Below are 6,212 nucleotides of genomic sequence, written 5' to 3'. Positions count from 1 at the left end.
ATTAACGCTTCATTCTTTGTGTTTTGCAGACGGGTGTTTTGTCCAGACAAAATCAGGTTACACCTTTAATATGGCATTCACTGTCACAGCTAACAGCTGCAGTTATATGAACTTTTTTGAAAAGAGAAAGTTTTTAATGAGGGAAAAAAACTTTTTTTTTTTTTTGTGACAAGTATTTGAGAAAAATACGAGAAAAAATGTTTGATGAGGAAATATTTTTGATGAGTAAAAAGAGTTTTTTGTTTAAAAAATGTTGAAGAGAGAAAATGTTTTTTGATGATAGAAAAAAGTGCTAGGAGAGGAAAAATGTTTTTTGATCAGGAAATAAAAAGATATTTAATTTTAATGATAAAAGTTTAAAACATGTACAAAAATTGAGAAATAAAACTGATGAAAGTTAAAACATTGACAAAAAAATGAAAAAAAAAGCTTTTCACTTGTTATTTCTTAAACGTGTCATTAGAACATTTTATTTTATCCAAAAAAATGATCTTCTCTTAAACTTCTCATAAAAAATAAAAAGCTTTTCATTTTTTCTCTTTAAAAACTTTTGCTTTTTTTTATTTCTTAAACTTTCTCTTATCAAAACGACTTTTTACTCTCATCAAAACACTTTTATTTTTTATCTCTTAAACTTTTCATTGAAAATTTTAAATTAAAAAAATATTCTCTCATCTCAAAAAACTTTTTTTAAGTCATTTTTCTCTCATCCAAAACCCTCATTTTTCTCAAACTTTTAGCTCATGAAAACTTTTTTGTCCAATCAAAAACCAAGGTTTTTTTTTATTTAAAAAAGTTGATGAGAGAAAATGTTTTTTGATGATAGAAAAAAAAACTGCTAGGAGAGAAAAAAGTTTTTTGATGAGAAAATAAAACATTATAAAAAAGACAAATATAAAAGTTTAAGAAATGTACAAATTGTGAAAAAATTGATGAAAGAAAAAATGAGAAAATATTGAAAAAAGAGGGGAAAAGTTTGATGAAAGAATTTTTTTAAATAAAAAAATGTAAAAAAAAAAAAAAAAAAAACAATCAGAGAAAATACAAAAGAGAAAGATAAAAGTTTAAAAAAACTGACAAAAACTGAGAAAAAAACTTTTATTTCTTAATCTTCTCATTCGAATGTTTTCTTTTATCAAAACATTTATTTTTTATCTCATAAAAAATAAAAGAGCTTTTCATTTTTTCTCTTTAAAAACTTTTTCTATTTCATAAACTTCATAATTTTTGTAAGTCACACAAAACCCTAGTTTTTTCTCAAACCTTTAGCTCATGAAAACTTTTTTGTCCAGTCAAAACTGTTTTTTTTTTTTTTTTTTTTTGTTGATATAAAAAACTGCTAGGAGAGAAAAAAGTTTTCTGATGAGGAAATAAAACATCATAAAAAAGAAGAAGATAAAAGATTTAAAAAATCGCCAAAAATTGAGAACAAAAAAACTTTTCATTTGTTATTTCTTAATCTTCTCAGTAGAACATTTTATATATATAAAAAAAAATATCTCATAAAAAAATTAAGCTCATGGAAACATTTTTATTATTAAAAAAAAGTTGAAAGTATTAAAAAAAGATGAGAGAAAATGTTTTTTGATGATAGAAAAAAAGCTGCTAGGAGAGAAAAAAAAGATTTTTGATGAGGAAAAAGACAAAGATAAAAGTTTAAGAAATTTACAAAAATTGAGGAAAAAATGATGAAAGAAAAAAAATAGAAAATATTGAGAAAAGAGGGAAAAAGTTTGATGAAAGAATTTTTCTAAATAAAAAAAATGTAAAAAAAAAAAACTGATAAGAGAAAATACAAAAAAACTGTTTAAAAAAAGGTTAAAAAACTGACAAAAAAACTTTTGTTTTTTATTAATCTTCTCATTAGAACGTTTTCTTTTATCAAAAAAAATTTTATCTCCAAAAAATTTTTTTTTTTTTGCTGTTGATAAAAAAAACTGCTAGGAGAGAAAAAAGTTTTCTGATGAGGAAATAAAACATTAAAAAGATTAAGTTAAAAAAACTTTTCATTTTTAGATTTTTTTTATCTCAAAAATTTAAAAAGCTTTTCATTTTTTTCTCTTTAAAAACTGTTTCAATTTTTGTATTTCTTAAACTTTTTTTTTTTTTTGAAAAAATCATTTTTCTCTCACAAAACCCTCATTTTTTCTTAAACCTTCAGCTCATGAAAACTTTTTGTCCTGTTTTTTTGATTAAAAAAAGTTTATGAGAGAACATGTTTTTGCTAGGAGAGGAAAACAGTTTTTGATGAGGAAATAAAAAATTATATATAAAAAAAAAGACAAAGATGAAATTATAAAAAAAATTGACAAAATTTGAGAAAAAAAATATATGAAAGAAAAAAATGTTGAGAATATTAAGAAAAGAGGGAAAAAAGTTTTTTGGTGAGAGGAGAAAAACTGCTCTGTAAGAAATGAGTGTTTTGATCTGTATGTTTTTGTTCATCTGGTTTGTTTGAGCATTATTTGGTGTGTTTGTACGTTACATTTCTCCACGTCCTGCAGAATCCGCAGCGTTTCCTGTTCCATGGCGGATCCCAGCGGCAGCGGCACCTGCACACACACACACACACACACACACACACACACACAGATAGAGCTGTTGTCCTGTGCTCATAACAGTGTGTGTGTGTTAGTGATGCCGCGGCTCACGGTGGATCTGAGCTGGATCTCGTGCTCCTGCAGCACACGTCTGTACTCGGGGTCTTGCGTATAAAGTCGCGCTCGAACTCCTCTGCGATGAGCCGAACGCCACTTACTGATGAACAGACCGGCCGACCACACCGACAGATGAGCGCCGCCGTCTGGAGAACATGGAGCTGTAGCTGCTTCCTGAAGAACGAGACGATCAGACGAGTCGTGTTCGACACAGACTGTATGAATTCACCTTTACGCTGGACACAAAATACCTGCTGATCTTCACCACACGGTGACACTTCCACAAAGCTCACGTGAGGCGTCCTGCGTCCTGATCTGAGTGTGAACACAAGCTCATTTAACGTCAGACTGCAATGATGAGCTCAGATGAATGCTGGGATACTGATGGACTTACGCTGCAGGAGTCTGAGGATCTACTGGAGTCGCCATTCACCTAAAAATATCACAAAACACTAAACTGAGTTTAACCCTGGTAACAACTGACCATGCTTTTACTACAACAAAAAAACCCACATGGTTATTGTAGGTAAACCAGTGTAACCAGCATGGTTTCGGTGCACTAACCGTAGTTTAACCATGGTGTCTGTAGTAAAACTGTGGTTATACCAATGGTAAATCAGCCAAAAAAAACATTCACTTTTTTTCTCTCCAAAAACTTTTCATTTATTATTTCTTAAACTTTTTGTTAGAACTCTTTCTTTTTTAATTTTCTCTTAAACTTCTCATAAAAAATCTAAAAGCTTTTAATTTTTTCTCACTTTCAGTTTGTTTCTTACATCATTTTTTACTCTCATCCAAAACTTTTTTTTTTGATCTCTTAAACATTTTATTAAAAAATATTTTTTCTCTCATTTTTTCATCTCAAACTTTTAGCTCATGAAAACTTTTTTGTCTTTGTCAACGTTTTTCACAGATGTAAAAAAAAAAAAATATATATATATATATATATAATTTTGAGAAAATGATGAGAACAGAAACATTTGGGAAGATTCCTTTTTTCTTTTTTTTTTTTTTTTCCTCATCAAAATTTATTTTATCTCTCAAATAATAACACAAAGCAGGTTTCCTCTTCTCATTAAAAAGTTCTCCAATTCATTTTTAAAAAAATCTTTTAAACTTTTGATTTTTTTTCTCATGAAAAGGATTCAGATTTCCTTTTATCAAAAACTTTCATTATAAAACTTAAACTTATAATTTTTCTCCTCTCATCAGTTTTTTTTAATTTATTTATACATTACTTACCATAGTTTAATCATTGTATTTGTAGTAAAAGTGTGGTTATACTGGTGATCAATCAGCCAAAAAGCATTCTTTTTTTTTCCTCATCAACAACCTTTAATTTTCCTTTAAATTTCCATTTTTTTTAAATCTTCTCTTAAACCTCTCAGAAAAATTCTTTCATCAAAAAGTTTTTCATTTTTTTCTTTTGAATTTTTTTTCACTTTCTTATTTTCTTACATTTCTTAAACTTCATGTTTTTCTCTTACAAAAAAAACCCTTTATTTTTACTCTTAGCAAAAAGCTTTTAATTTTTTTCTCTCTTAAACTTCTCATTTTCATCTCAAAAAACATTTCATTTTTTGTCTCTTTAAAATACTTAATCCATAAAGTTGTATTTTTCTCTCATACAATAGTTCTCATTTTTCACAAACTTCGTCAAAAATAAATAAAACATTTATATTGAAAAACCTTTACTTTTTTTTCTTGTATGTGTTTTTTTTTTTTTTTTTTTTCAATGAGAAATTTTTGAGAAAAAAAAGTGTTTAGAAAAAAAAAACATTTGGGAATTTTTCTTTTCTCTTGGAAAAAAAAATAAAAAATGTTCTCTCATCATTGCTCTCTTATTTTATCTCCCAAATTTTTTCTCCTCATCACAAAAACTTTTTTCTCTCCTAAACGTCTTATAAAAACATTTTTTCCTCTTCAATTCTGCACCTTTACTATAATAAACCATGGTTAATTTTCGTAAGGGAACCATGGTTCAGTCATGTTAATGTATTTAAAAAACATGTTTACAGAGGCCAATTACAGTTCACGTTATATTAATGTCTAAAATAAAACATTTCAAATATAAACAGCTGAATCTTACCTCAACAAACAACCGAGCAGAAAGACGAATTACAACTCTTAGGTTTCTCTTAAAGAGTAAATAAACTAAAAAGAGCATAACGGATATGAAATATGAAACTCAATTATTGTTTTGTTGACTAATTCAGACGCTAACTTCGACGCGCGAGTACGTCAGTTCTGATCACGCGAGTCTTTTCTCATTATTAACACTCTTGTTATTGACATAAAAGTTAAAACAACACAAATATCTGTCATTTCGTTCGTTTGGAAAAGCCTCAGCTGTCACCTCAGAATTCGTCCGTTACTGTCGCGCTCACTGCGCATGCGCGACTGCAGACGCGCGCTGACTAAATATTTTTAAAAAAACCTGATCAGTATTTAATTGAAAAACGGTATACTTATTTTTAGTAAAAGTTGACAAATTTGACATTTTAAATTGAATTAGTCACCCCTGTACAATTAAAACATATATATTAACCATATTTCGGAATAACAGGGAGACTTGTGATTACCTCAGTGAAAACAGGTCACATCAGCTGATTAATCGACGATTAGCAGACGATCATCTTTTTACTCAGTTCATAATCGGGACATTTGATTATCATCGGAAGTATATTTTCAAACAAACGGGATCACGACTCTTTGAACTGGAACTGTAAATCGCATCGCAAACTTAAACAAGATGAGTAAAGTTTGAGAACAAACTTTAAGTTGGCTTGAGAAAGCCAAGCCTGAAAGTTTGAAGCAGTTGTAATAGTATGGAAGCAGCTAGCATGATTTAACACATTGCTTACATGACTTAACATGTTGTTAACATGTTTTAGCATAATTAGCTTGTTGCTTGTATTTTTAAAGGCTGATTACAATGTTGTTAGCATGATTAGCATGTTGTTAACATAATTTGCAAGTTACTAGAATGTTGTCAGCATGATTAACCTGATTAGCATGCTGATAGCATGTTTCGCACATGATTAGCATGTTACTAGAATGTTGTCAGCATGATTAACCTGATTAGCATGCTGATAGCATGTTTCGCACATGATTAGCATGTTACTAGTATGTTTCTAACATGGCTAACATGCTTCTAGCATGATTAGCAAAGTTGCTAGCATGTTTCTAGCATGATTAGCATGTCGCTAGGATGTTTCTGGCATGATTAACAAGTTATTACCATGATGTTAGCATGATTAGCATGTTACTAGCATGTTTGAATTCGAATTGTAAATCGCATCGCAAACTTAAATGACATTGTTATTTACATGTTGTCAGAAAATGTTAAATGGTAAAGTATTATACGACCTTATTTAAAATGAACAGACTGGAAAAAGACTTAGACTAGCTTGACTGAAATATTAAATAAAACCACAGTGAACACTTTACACCTGCTTAGGAATACTTGCAAATAACTGCTTTAGTAAGTGAATATTACTCAGTACTTCAACAATTAACTGAAACAAGAAAGTCAAGTACCAACTCTCACCTCAA

Source organism: Labeo rohita, chromosome 22, assembly GCF_022985175.1.
Source record: "Labeo rohita strain BAU-BD-2019 chromosome 22, IGBB_LRoh.1.0, whole genome shotgun sequence".
In the NCBI taxonomy this organism is placed as follows: domain Eukaryota; kingdom Metazoa; phylum Chordata; class Actinopteri; order Cypriniformes; family Cyprinidae; genus Labeo; species Labeo rohita.
The sequence above is the reverse complement of the archived record's forward strand: the minus strand, read 5'-3'. Positions refer to the sequence as shown.